General features: G+C 47.9%; 1 pseudogene; it reads left to right on the forward strand.

Annotated features, from left to right (window-relative positions):
* LOC131094398 (zinc finger protein 850-like) overlaps positions 1-14,585 on the forward strand; it is a 672,678-nt pseudogene that overhangs the window by 528,809 nt on the left and 129,284 nt on the right.

A 14,585-nucleotide genomic window follows, 5' to 3' on the forward strand; every position in this document is an offset into this window, starting at 1 on the left:
AACCCGTTCGAAGATACCACTGGAAATCGCTCCCACAAGGAATGAAAAATTCGCCTGTAATTTGTCAACATTTCGTTGCCCAAGCTTTGCATCCTACTTGTCAAAAGTTTCCAAGATCCATGATTCTACACTACATGGATGATCTTCTCATCACAGCTTCTACACAGGAAGAGATGGAAGAAACTCGAGACTGTGTTGTTGCTGAAATTCAAAAAGCTGGACTTGAAATCTCTACAACGAAAATTCAAGAAGTTTCACCTTGGAAGTACCTGGGATGGAAGATGACTGAGACGACAATAACACCACAAAAAATTCAGATCCAAACCAGAGTCAACAACCTACAAGAGTTACAACAACTTCTAGGAGAAATCAACTGGGTCAGACCGATGTTGGGAATCGCCAATGATGAAGTGAGTCCACTCTTCGATTTGCTTAGAGGAATTTACGACATTACTTCGCCAAGAACTTTAACCCCTGAAGCTCGTGCTGCTCTCGACAAAGTCACAGAAGCTCTTCAAAAAAGACAAGCTCATCGCTGCGTTCCTGAAAATCCTTTTTTTCTTGCAATTTTAGGAGAGAAGATGCAGCTTTGTGGTCTCATTTTCCAATGGGATGCCACAGAACAAGATCCTTTGTTAATAATGGAATGCGTTTTTCCTCCCTACAGGTTTTCAAAGACCATTTGCTCAGTCTTAGAAATGATTGCATACATTATAATTAAGGCTAGAACCAGATTGTTAACTTTGGCAGGTCAAGAATTTTCAGTTATCTATTTGCCATTGAAAAATGATTACTTCAATTGGGCAATGCAAAATTCTGATGACTTACAATATGCATTTTTGGGTTTTCCAGGTGTTTGTTCTATACACTATCCAGCTCACAAACTACTGCAAGCAAAATTGAGTTACAGAGAAAAACCTAAATTAAGTGAAGAACCTTTAAATGCTGTGACTCTCTTCACTGATGGCTCTGGTAAAAGCCACAAGTCCGTTGTAACTTGGTTTCATCAAAAGACTAGCGTTTGGGAATCTGATATTCAAGCAGTAGAGGGATCCCCTCAAATTGTTGAGCTTGCTGCAGTAGTTCGAGCTTTTCAGCTGTTTCCTCAGCCTTTTAATTTAGTCACAGATTCTGCTTATGTTGCTAATGTAGTCAGGAGAATAGAAGGTTCAATTTTAAAGGATGTTAGTAATGAAACTTTACATCGTTGGCTTTCATGTCTTTTTATAACTTTGCAATAGAGAACTAATCCATATTTTGTTTCTCACATTAGGGCGCATTCTTCACTTCCTGGATTTTTAGTGGAAGGAAATGCAAGAGCGGACAAGTTGACAGTGGTCATTTCTAACACACTGCCAAACATTTTTGAACAAGCAAAACTGAGTCATACCTTTTTCCACCAAAATGCACAAGCACTCATGCGAATGTTCCAAATCACTAAAAGTCAAGCCAAAGCTATTATTCATACTTGCCCTGACTGTCAATTGGTACAACCTCCTGCTTCTACAGGAGCAATCAACCCCCGAGGCTTACAAAGCCTACAGTTGTGGCAAACAGATGTTACCTAATATCCTTCTTTTGGTAAATTTAAAAATATTCATGTTTCCATAGACATGTTCTCTGGTGCAGTTTTTGCTTCCCTTCACACAGGTGAAACTGGCAGCCATGCCTGTCATCATTTCCTGCAAGCTTTTGCTTCATTGGGTGTATCCCAAGAAGTAAAAACTGACAATGGTCCCGCATATATATCTCAAAAATTGGCCACATTTTTAAATTAATGGGGCGTTCAACACATTTTTGGCATTCCCCACTCTCCCACAAGCCAAGCAATCATTGAAAGAACACATCTAACCCTAAAACGCATATTAGATCAACAGAGAGGGGGAACAGAGATCACCCCACAGATGAGACTGAATAAGGCTCTGTATTTTTTTAATTTTCTAAATAGTTCCACCAATCTTTAGACACTTTTCAAATAACACACAGGCAAAACTGAAAGAACATCCTCCTGTTCTAATTAGAAACCCTGACTCTGGACAGATGGAAGGTCCGTTTCAATTAATAACATGGGGCAAAGGGTATGCTTCTGTTTCCACAGGTGCTGGAATTAAATGGATTCCTGCCAAAAACGTCAAACCATATCGCACTTCAGAACCTGTTGTCGAGCCCACAACCGAGGAAGCAAGTACGCAGACGTGAACTGAATCGAAGGATCCCGGGTCTCGCCTGATGCCTCTTGTGCCCGACGTTCTTTGTGCATCGGTGGAACCCATGAACTCTGATTTTGTACCAATATTATTTATAAGTATACTAATTGAATGCTGAATGTTTGTTTAACAAAGCTAATTTTTGGCTGAAAACTTAGGTTATTGTTTTTGTTTAGAAAGAATTCTGCCAAAACTTAGTTTCTGAAAGAGATGGGGCAAATTCAAATGGTATACTTGTTTTGCTTGATTTTATTTGTTTTTTGTTGTGCAGATTTGCCTGTGGATCAACCGAAAATGAATGTTTGGGTGACCTTAGCCTAGGCTGCCGGATTATATGTCTGTCTATATATGCCAGACTATATGTCTGTCTAATTCGGAACCAGAAAAGCCTTTTTCAACCTGTCTGGTTGGTGTGCCAGTGAAAGAGTTGCCTTTGGTCAAAAAACAATCTAATGGTAAACCAGCTGGAATTGACAATGGAAACAGTCCTTCCTTCAATTGGAACATTTGGTCCAAAAAACTTCTTAGGGCGGCATGTGAACCTCAAGAATTGGAAATCCTTGGTTCTTTGACCATGGATTTTTGTTTTACTTTCATGACTCGTGCCTGGCGAAAAGGTGATCCCCCTCATTATTTTGCATATAAAAATTTGAGGTTTTGGTGTAATGTTTCAAACAGTTGGGATGTGGTTCCGGAAACGGATCAATATCCACGGCAATTGCCGAAAGGGTATTGGTTCATTTGTGGAGACAGAGCTTGGCAAGGCATTCCAGCTCACCTTGAAGGTGGTCCTTGTGTCATTGGTATGCTCACCATAATTGCCCCCACTGCCAAAGCAGTGATGAAAAAGAAACAAAGGAAAACAAGAGCTGTTCCTCATTATGATGAGAACTGTCAGAGTGATTGGAATGCCGCCAGAAGGGTTTCAGCAGGTATATTTTTACCCCAATTGGCTTCAGCTGTGGCATTGAGACAATTAGATCGAGTTGGATTTTGGCTGAGCAAACAAGCTAATGCCACATCCTCGGCAATCAGTGATATGTTGACCAATGTTGATAGTTTTAGACATGATACTCTTCAAAACAGAGCAGCCATTGATTTTCTTTTACTGGCACAAGGACATGATTGTGAGGAATTTGAAGGATTGTGTTGTATGAATTTGTCTGATCATTCTGAATCCATTCACAAAAGCATTCAAAAATTGAAGGATCTGACAGCCCAAATTAAAGAAGATGGAGGTTCCTGGTTAGATGATTTGTTTCAAAATTGGAGTTTTGCACCTTGGCTAAGGCAACTTTGCAAGATAGGTCTTTACATATTAGGTGTTCTAATACTGATATTGATAGTGGTACCTTGTATACTCTGTTGTGTTCGGCAAATGATGAACAAAACAGTCCGAGAAGTTTTTGTCATTCGAGCAGGAGAATTGGGAAGTAGAAGCACGGAGAGTGTACGAAATCTCACGAAAGCAGTAGATGAGGGTATTGACATGAACGAAGGTTTTGAATTAAGGCCTTGGAATTGACCAGAGTTTTTTGAACAATAACTTGTGACAGTTGCCAAACGTGATTCATATCTCTTTCAGGGATTGGGTCTTAACAGCATTAAGTTGCTGTGCCATAATATAGCAATGCTTCAGTTTAGTGAAAATAGGTCTTCAACAGATAATAAGCAGAAATTTTGCAATAGAGCTATGAAACGCAAGTAGCAAGCGACAAGAAAATGAAAGCTTCTGGGTCAAACAGAGAGGGGGAAATGTTGGAATCCATAAGGTTAGAGATTTTTAAGAAATGGTTAAAAGAAGTATGTAGGTCTCAGACTGAAGTTTTGTTAGCATTGCAGGAAAGTTTCCCATGCAAGCAGAAAAGTTTCCCAAGCAGTAGACGTGACAAAATAACAATAGGTCTCTGTGGAATTGGCTTTAGGATGGCAACAAGGTTATTTAATGTATATCTTAAGAAGGTTAGCATGAATAGAACTCTGTTCTTTGTCTCTTATGAACTAGTCTTTGTTTTAGCTACAATTACGTATGTTTTATAAGATTGGATAGAATGCTTGTCAATATGTGTTTTCTGTGTCTGATTGGCTGAAACTAGTCTGAGATGATTTTATGTATTGCGGTATGAGCCCTGCTGGAGGAGACATTCTTTGGATCAGTGGATCAGTGAGCTGTCATGTCTCCATTTTGTATTTTGAGGCTGATGTGCTGGAAATAAAAGAAAAAATCTCTTCACTGGTCTGGTTACAATGTTATCCATATTTGGATATTTTGCCGCGGCCTAGTGGGTTCCTTTTTTAAGACGTGGGTTCCTGACACCATTGGACTTATACCTGTCCCGTCCCCCACAGGTGCCTGGAGCAGAAGGACAGTCCTTTTCCATTGGGAAGGAAAGCACAGAGCCCCAGTGCTTTGGCAGCAGATGAGAAATGACCCTCAACATGCAAAGGTCTCACTGGTTCCATGAGGCCTCGCAGTGTCACAAAGCTTTGCTTATTCCATGGGACTCATAGTGTCACAATGCTCTCCAGGTTTCCATGAGTGCCCTGAGTGTCACAATGGTCTTTGTGATTCCATGGTGCCCCTCAGTGTCGCAATGGCCCCTTGGTTCCATGACACCCCAAAGTGTCTCCATGGTTCCATGAGGCCCAGCAATGTCACAGTGGTCTCCATGATTCCATGAGGCCTCACAGTGTCACAATGGTCCCTTGGTGTCACAGGACCCCACAGTGTCACAATGATCCCTTGGTCTCACAGGGCCCCACAATGTCACGCTGATCCCTTGGTCTCACAGGGCCCCACAGTGTCACAATGGTCCCTTGGTCTCACAGGGCCCCACAGTGTCACAATGCTCCCTTGGTTCCATGGGCCCTGTGCTGCTGCATTCTCCCCTCCCCTTCTCAGGCCGCCCTGCCAGCTGAGAAATGCTCCTTGGGCCTCGGCCTTGGCCAACAGCCCCTGGGCTCAGCTCCTCTGCAGCTCATCACAAACACTGTCTGCTCTAGGCACTGCTGCTGCCCAACCAGCTCCTGGTTCCTTTAGCAGCAGCCCTGGGAACTGTTTTTGTTCCCTCAGTGGCACAAGATCCCTGTTCTCACACTGCCAAAGAAAGCTGTTGGTGCCAAGTGTGGCCAGGATGAGCCATTGCTGGGACTGAAGCCCCTCTCTTGGGGCCCTGCAAACAGTGCTCCAAAAGGAGCCCTTGGAGCTCTCCCGGGCCAGCGACTCCCTCTGAGTGGGGCCTCTCCCAGCCGGGAACTCTCCCGTTTGCTGCACTCGGGGATCCCGAACAACAACAGAGCCTGGGCCGATCCCCCCACTCCTCCAGGCTCAACCCTTTGCCCTTTGCTGGTGAGATGCCAAAGCATCAGCAGTGAGCATTTCCTGCCCTCAGGGGAATTTCTCACAGGTACCTTGCACTGACTCTTTGTGTCTATGTGCACACAGGAGTGCCTGTGCTGGGGAAATGTGGCACAAATGCTGCTCTCTGAGGGGTTGGAGTGCCTTGGATAGGTGAGTCAGTCAGGCCTGTAGGGAAGGTTAAATCACAAGGTCTAAGTGAAGCTAATTGCTGCCAAGAGTTGTTCTTTTGCTAAGCTCTTATGTTTAATATTAAATTATTAAAATTATAAGCTAAGTTCAATATTGTTAAGTGTTATTCCTCTGTTAAACTGCAAAGTCATAGGTTTGAGTTAGGTTAAATGCTGTTTATTCTCAGCTCTTTTGCTAAATTGTGAAATTGAAAGTATCAGTTAAGGTTAAGGTATAAGTTAAGTCCTGTTAAGTTTGAGCTCTGTTAAGCTTTTAGGCCGTATTCCTTTTATCCTTGCCTCCAATATCCTTGTGTCACACACACACACACAGAGGGAGAGTTCTCGGTTAATTTCTGGTTTGATTGCCTGGATTCTGTTTGGTTTTTTTTCTGCTTTTTTCCCTTGTGTGCCTGAAGTGACCAGTCAGGAGCACAGTGACTCTTGCCAAGGAACTTTGTGCTGCTGTCCCTTAATATCCAATCTGGTTTTTGCTGCTCCCTTGCTGGGGATTTTTTCAGCGCTCTCAAGGCCTCGTTTGTAACAGGGTGAAGGAGCCCTGGCCCAGGCTCTGGCCCTGGGGGACACGGGGACGCTGCCGGGGGGTCCCTGTCCCCCTGTCCCACCCCCAGGGCCCTGGGCCACCGTCCCAGTGTCAGGCTCTGGGGTCGATCTCATGGAACATCCTCTGAGGGAGGCTGAGGGGCCGGGGGTGAGGGGACCCGGGGGGACAGGGGACCCCGCTGTGCATGAGCAGGGTTAGACTGCTCTGGGGGGAACTGTGAGGGGTGCCGGGGCAGAGTGACCTCCCCAGTGACCTCACACAGCCACTGTCATGTCACACTGCCTACATGATGTCACACAGTTCCCTCTATGATGGTTTAGCTGCTCAGTGACCTCACACAATGAACTCTGTGATGTCATAGCCCAACCTGCTGGGCTGTGCACAGGAGCTGCTCCTGGCCAGAGCTGTCTCTCTGCAGTGCTGCCCTTGCCAGGAGCTGCCTCTGGGCCAGGAGCCCAGCCCAGCTCAGCAGCACAGACACAGCACAAGGACCTTAATGACCCTCTGGGGCTTCGGTGCTCTTTGCATCAGACCCAGTCCCTCAGAGTGTGCTCAAAAAGTTCCTCAAGAACTCAATATAAGATGGAAACACTCAAGTTTCTTGTACTTTCAGTAGATCCCTGTGAGGCACAAGACTGAAAAAGTGTCCCCATTTCAAAGTAGAGTAGAACACTGGAAGCAGTGATGACAGGCGGGGACAAGCAAGGGAAAGGTGTCTCTGGTGCTGAGCAGACCTGCGCCTCTGTCCCTGCAGGCTGTCAGCATCCCCCGGCTGCCCCACCGGGCTGGCCCCTTCCTTTGCTGACAGCTCTGCCTCCTGCCTGCCTCTGACTGCCCACACAAAGCCTTGGGCTGCTCCAGGCTCCTTCTGGGGGACATGCTGCACCACAGATCTGCCCTGGCAGGGAAATTCCTTTTTCCACATGTCCAGTCTGGACCTCCCCAGCTGCCCTTGCTGCCATTGTTTCCTTCTCATGCTTATGTCCTCTATGAAGAAAAGCTCCAGCCTCTCTGAAACCACCCATCCATCCCTCCCAGACTATTCCTGTTCTGTCCTCAGTCTCCACACCACTGAGCCCACAATACACAGTCTCTACCTGCTGGTTATGGGATGAAGCCTCCAAACTCCATCTTGGGAGATTTTTGGAAAAAAAAATAAGGTCTGTGAAAATGGAAAAATAGTGGTCAAATTTATTTTCTCCTAAATCTTGCCATGACAGAAAGAGGTCAATATCTTTAAACTGAATAAGGGTAGATTTACATTTGTTAGAATGAGGAAATATTTTACAATTATGAAAGTGGCAGGAAACTGCAGTTGTTTTTCCAGAGAATTGGATGCCCCATCCCAGGAATTGTCCAAGAGCAGGAGCTTTGTGCAACCTGACCCAGTGAAACCCTCTCATCCCTAGGGACAGAATTCCTGTAGTGTGGGTTCTCTGATGTGCTGGGTGCCCTCACAACGCTTCTGGCCAGAATGTCTGCTGAGGGCAGCCAGGCTGCTGCAGGGGCAGTGACCTCACAGCCATCACCATGGCAGCCCTGTCCCCTGGGCCTGGTTCTCCCCTTTCCTCTGCCCCTGCCTTGGCTCTGCTGGCATGAAGAGTTTTGTCATTAATATCTCGTCCCCAAGGTGCTGGGGCCAATGGCCTCCCAGTCAGGCTCCTGGAGCAGAAGTGGCTATTCAGAGCCCAGCCAGGAATGAGCCCTGAGGTAGCAGCTCTGCAGTGGTGGCCACCAGGCCGGGCTGCCAAGGGAGGCTTCTGGCCATGGCCTGCAGGCAGCTGCTGCTGCCAAGGTGCCTTTGGTGCCTCAGACTCTCCCTGGCACAGCTCCCAGCACAGCACTCTGCCCTTGTGCCCGAGGTCTTCCCTGTGCTGGGGCTGGCCTGGGGGTTCTCCTGCAGCGAGACCTGCCCTGCTCATGGAACAGGAAAGGCAGTTCCTGCTGGAGCAGGAGGCTCTGCCTGCAATCGGCTCCAACAACTCCAGCAACACCCTGTTTGCAAAACCCCCATTGGGAAATGAAGGAGGAGGGTCACCCTGCTTTTGGGGTGAATAATGCTGAAACCAGCCTGACTCTTCCATGCCAAAGTTCAACATCCTCAGAGGGAGCTGAAGCTGTAGAAGAGCTGGAAAAATCCCCACAGAAAGGAACAACCAAGTGACACCACTGAGAGCTTCTGCAGAGCTGCTGAGCTGGCCCAGCCTGGGCACATCTGGCTGACAGGGCAGCACCTCAGACTAGAAAGGCCCCATCTCAAATCTTAACCGCAGCATCTCCTGACATTTCCTTTCTTGGGAGGTGTGGAGATTCCTTCCTGCAGTGGGGACAACCCTCAAGGTCACTGCTCCAGGCTGAGAAAAAGGGATTTGCCCATGGTAATTGGTCTGGGGGAGTGACATCAATCTCTGCTTAAGTACAGATTTTGCTTTAATGCAGTTGATTTTAAATCAATTCATACTGTATAACATGACATAACGTAACATAAGATAACACAATATAACATAATATAATATAATATAATATAATATAATATAATATAATATAATATAATATAATATAATATAATATAATATAATATAATATAATATAAATGTTATAACTCCTGTACCTTGGTGTAAATACATCTGATTAAGATAATTTTATCTAATCATTACCATAGTAATTATAAAAATATCTCTGCTTTGCCATCCATAATGTTGTGAGACAAATTCTAAAAAGGTTTAACCCCAAATTTAAAATTATTTACACATGAACTCTTGAAATGTCTGGGGCTGGGACTGGAACCAGCAGCTCGAAGGCTCCTCTCACAGAAGGAATTTAGAAAGCCTGGAAGTCCTGGGAGGTATTTTGGGATCCAAGGGGGGCTATTAGGGCTCCTTTCTGCACCTTGAGGCCCAACAGAAGCTTCTCTAATAAACTTAGCCTGAAGCTCCCGCAGTGCCCATGACAGGAACCCCTGTAAGTGTCTGGGACATCCCGGCTCTTTGACAGCCTGGGGACACCTGGGATGTCACTGTGGAGCCCCCGTGAGTGCCTGTGACAGATAGGTGCCTTTGCAGCCCAAGGTCCCCTGGGATGTCACCATGGAATGGCTGTGACTGCCTCTGACCACAGGGCTCTTTACCATCCCCAGAAAGCTCTTGGAGGTCTCCATGGAGCCCCTGTCTCTGCCTGTGGCATTCCAGCTCTGGAACAGCCTGGAGACTCTTGGAAAGTCCCCATGGAACCCCTCTGAGGGCCTGTGAAAAATCTGATCCTTCACAGGCAACCATCACCAGATCCTGTTGTTATGGTCTGTTTCCATGGCAACCATCACCAGGATCCATTTCTATAGTCTGTTTCCATGGCAACCATCACCACCCACCCTGTTGCTATGGTCAGTTTCCATGGCAACCATCACGTGCCCCCTGTTGCTATGGTCAGTCCCTTGGCAGCTCCATGGAGACCCCATGCCAGGGCTGGTTGCCATGGACACCAGCTCAGACCTGCAGCCAGATCCTGTTGCCATGGAAACTATTTGCAGCCCCATCCCCAGACTCATGGGATCCCAGAACAACACAACTGGCTGAGCTGGGAGGGACCCATCAGGATCCTCCAGTGCAACTGCTGGCCCTGCACAGGACACCCCAACAATGCCAGCCTGGGCCTGGCAGCGCTGTCCAAATGCTGCTGCAGCTCAGAGAGCCCTGGAGCTGGGACCCTTCCCTGTGGAGCCTGGGCAGGGCCCCAGCAGCCTCTGGGCAAAAACCTTTTCCTGACATCCAGCCTGAGCCTTCCCCGACTCAGCTGCAGCCGTTCCCTCCACTCCTGTCCCTGGGCACCAGAGGGAAGAGGTTCCCACAGCCCCAGCCAGGGACCCACTCCCGAGGCTGTTGCCATGGCCACCAGGGCTGGGACCAGCTGGGATGCTCGGTTTCAATGGGCTGGGGTTCAGGAATGGGATTCCCCAATTTTTTGCTCCTGCTAAAACTGCGCTGCCCTCCCTGCCCTCCCACCTCCAATGGAAAGCACAAAAGGCAAAGATCCTGGGCTGGGATAAGAAGACTTTATTGGGAACAGGAACAAGATAAGAAACAAATGGAACAGAAACAATATTGATAACAGAAGGGATAAATAAAACTTTGACAGGGAAAACTACAACACAACTCACTGGGTCTGCCTGGCCACAATTTCCCCTGCCTGGAAAGGAGTAAACACCACCCCCTTACCCAAACTGGCTCAGGTGTAAAACCCCCACCCTGGGAAGGCCACACACACAGGGGACAATGTCACACTTGCCTGCTCCAGGGGAGGTCTCTGTCCCTTGTCACTCCCTTGTTCTCCCCCCTTTTCTCTTTGTTTCCATCTCTCTACCTCACATTTACTGTTCAATAAAATCTACGATGGATTTTGTCGCGTTAGCACCTTAATTGGGGCAGAGGCATCTCACTAACAATTTTCTTAACAATATTGCCATATTATTTTGGCACAGAGAGTTCAGGGCACTGTTCTCTGACCCCAAGTGCCTTTGACAACAGCATGGTTCCCTCCACTGAGGAGGTTGTGGTTTTTTCTGGAAGAACTCTTGGAACTTGGACACAGTCGCTCCTTCCTCCTGGGGAACTTATGGGAGAAATGATGAGGAAAATGGCTTTTATGTGTGGTCAGTGTAAAGAAAATAATTTGTTGTCTTTCCTTGAAAAGTTGTTAAAATCACTGGAGGAAAGGCAGCAAATGTTACCAGCGAGACTGACAAGGTTCATTCACCCCACGGTGAGGAACGCAAGGCGGCTAAAAGTCCCACAAGAAGCCCAGCTCAAGTAGCTAAATTTCCGAATAAGTCCTGAATTCCCAGGCTTGGGGGCTTTACCAAATGTGAGAATCATTTTTCTCTTTATCCCTGTCACATTTGTGACAGCTACACAGAGCTTTCCCTTCCTTTTAATAATCTGTATTGGGCCAAATTTCCACTTTCTTTTACCGAAACCCTCCAGCAGCTGAGCTGGAGCTGTGCAGGAAGCAATGATTATTGGAATTGCCACATCACTGCTTGGATTGTGAGTTTATTCATGTTTGGGATTTGTTTGCGCTTTCATCACAAGTTACTTGTGGGAAGAGCATATATTCTTCAAAGTGATATATGCAGAGTCAAGTTTGATTTCTGCCAAGTTTATTTTGTCCAGTGCCCAGAGGATGCTCAAGGGGTCTCAGTGCCTCTCGCCCTGGGGGATGCTTGGGAGGGGTTTGGGTTTTTTTTTTCTGTCACTGTCACTCCAGGCCGTTCCCCAGGGGGTGTCCCTGTCACCCCAGGCCATTCCCCGGCTGTTTGTCCCTATCCCTGTCACCCCAGACCATTTCCCAGGGGGTCTCCATCATTCTCACCCCAGGGAATACCTGGGAGGTCTCCCTCTCTCTCACCCCTGTGCCAAGGGGTGCTCAGGGCAGTCTCTGTCCCTCTCAGCCCAGGGGATGCTCAGGGCTCTCTGTCCCCGAGCCCTGGGGGATGCTCGGGGGGTCTCCATCCCTCTGGCCTCAGGGAATTCCTGTGCAGGGCTGGGGACCAGGGCCTCTGTGTCCCTCTCACTGCTGAGGGTGCTCGGGGCTGGAGGGGCTCTTTGACCTTCTCCCATATGGGGAGGCCGGGGAGGGTCTCTGTCCCTCTGAGCCCTGGTGTGACCCCACCCAAACATCATTGGGGTCAGAGGGACAGAGACACCCCCAAGAAGGGCTGAACCTGGGATTTGGTTTGGGGTTGAGGATTTTGGAAGGGGCTGGAATTGGGACTGGCTTGGAGTTGGGGCTGAGATTTGGATTAGAGCTGGGATTGGGGTCAAGGCTAGACATGAGATTACCTTTAGGGCTGGGGTTGGGATTGGGTCTGAGGCTAGGTGAATCTGGGACTGGGATGAGATTAAATACAGAACTGTGAGTGTGTCTAAACATGGAGTGAGACTGAGACCAGGATCAGGGTCAGGTTTGGGATTGAGCTCACCCAGAGCAGGACAGGGGGGATGTCACGGTGGGAAGGTTTGGGGAAAATCCTTGTTTGGGGAAAAACAAGGTGTGAATGCCTTTGGCTGGGGATTCCTCCTACCCACGTCCATTTCTAGAAGTAACCTGATGTCCAAAAATCAAGAGTGAATAAAAAAAAGCCACCAGGAGTTTCCCATTTGCAGTCCCTCTTGGGTTATGGTTGGTCCCCCATCTCAGAGCTGGTGGGGATCCCATGGGTCCTGGGGATCCCTCCTCTCCAGGGTCCTGCTTTTGGATTCTGAAAGGTTCTGGGGTCCCAAGGTCCCCATCTCCAACCTCCGCCCAATCCAGCCACTTGAGGTTCCCCCTTCTTTCCACCACCTTGTCCTGGTTTAGGGCAAATTTGGTTGAAACGCTCCAAAAGGAGTTTCCTCTAGAATGCCAATTCAGCAGCCCCAGCCTCAGCCAGTTCAGGAAAATATTTCTGGGGACAAAAGTGGAAAAAAACTTTATTTTACAGGCAAAGCATTCACCAGCACAAAAATTGAACAATATTAAGCAATAAAAGCTCCTGCTGCTCCAAAATAGATGACAAACTCCGAAAGTCCCTCCTTGGGTTGTAGCGCCTCATACTCACCGTCTTATCAGTGGCTTATCAGTCTCTTATCAGTATATTATCAGTCTCTTATCAGTCCGTCCAGTGCTGGAAATGCCTCAGTCCAGGCCCATTCTGGTGGGCCTCAGGTGGGACCAGCAGGTGGTGTTCTGGTTGTTCTGTCCAGAGCAGGTTTAAACAGCTCCAGAGAAAAAGAAAAACCACAGTCCAGGGAACTTCTCTGCCTCAGAGACCTAAAAACTAACTAAAAGCAAAGGAGAGCTCTGTCCTGCTGTCTGTCCATCCAGCAGCTGGAATGTAGAGGAGTGAGTGCAGTATCTGAAAACAAACTGCAGCTTCTTCCTCCTCCCCTTCACTCTCAGAACCAGCCTTAAAGGTGCAGAACTCATTTCTGGGCCAAACAGACCGATGGGGGTACAAAGCATCATGAAGTCACTCCAGGACATGCCCCTGTCAGGGTCAGGGGGTCCCGTGCCCGCCTCATCTCCAGGCTGCTGGGGGTCCCCCAGCTCCGGTATCTCCCCTTCCCCTCTCCCCACCCCGTGGGTCCCCTGTTCCTCAGCCCTGGCTCTCACGGGGATCCCCAAAACCAATGTCCCGCCCCATCAGTACCGGGCCATCCCCACGTGAACCCCAGGACCCTCCCAAGGGGTGATCGTGGCTCCTCTCCCCCCGAAAAAGCTCCTCTTAGGGAGCCCAGAAATATCCAGGGCTCGAGTCCGGGATCTGCTGGCTCCGAACACTCTCCAAAAAATCCTCCCTGTGACCCCTGGCTGAAGTTATTTGGCAATTTAGCTACTTGAGCTGAGATTCTTCTGGGACTTTCAGCAGCCCCTTGTGTTCCTCACATTGGAGTGAAGGAACCTTGTCAGTCTCGCTGGTATCATTTACTCTCTTTCCTCCATTGTGGAAAAAATCACTGCTAAAATCCAGTAATTTTAACAAACTTTTCAAGGAAGGACAACAAAACATTTTCTTTACACTCTGGACCCACAATAGCCATTTTTCTCATCATTTCTCCCATAAGTCACTCAGAGGAAGCTGCATCCAAGTTCCAAGAGTTCTTCCAGAGCGAATCACAACCTCCTCAGAGGAGGGAACCTTGCTGTTGTCAAAGGCACTTGGGGTCAGAGAACAGTGCCCTGAACTCACTGCATCAAAATAATGTTGCAATCTGGTTAAGAAAATTGTTAGTGAGATGCCTCTGCCCCAATTAATGTGCTAACAAGACCAAATCCATCGTGGATTTTATTGAACAGTAAATGTGTGGTAGAGAGAGAGATGGAAACAAAGAGAAAAGGGGGGATGGCAAGGGAGTGACAGGGACAGAGATGTCCCCTGGGGCAGGGCAAGTGTGACATTTTCCCCTGCGTGTGTGGCCTTCCAGGGGTGGGGGTTTCACACCTGAGCCAGTTTGGGTAAGGGGGGGTGGTGTTCACTCCCCGGAGCAGGGATTATCCCACTGTTTCAGGGTGCCGTGTAAGATGTAACCAAATGCATGTTTTCAATCACCATCTCCAGAAACTGTTATAAACAGGTGGGGCAGTGTTCTTTATCTCTTGCATGACTCACCCCTGATAACGCCCTCCAGGGGAGATAGCTTCTGTGAATGGGCCATTGAGTGTCACTGCAGGACTGATAAAATTCCATCATCCCATTTTGGGATGCTCCGCCCAGGGGGCGGAACCAAGCATTCCTACATGGATATAAGCTG

This window comes from Melospiza georgiana, chromosome 29 (assembly GCF_028018845.1).
Source record: "Melospiza georgiana isolate bMelGeo1 chromosome 29, bMelGeo1.pri, whole genome shotgun sequence".
Taxonomy (NCBI): Eukaryota; Metazoa; Chordata; class Aves; order Passeriformes; family Passerellidae; genus Melospiza; species Melospiza georgiana.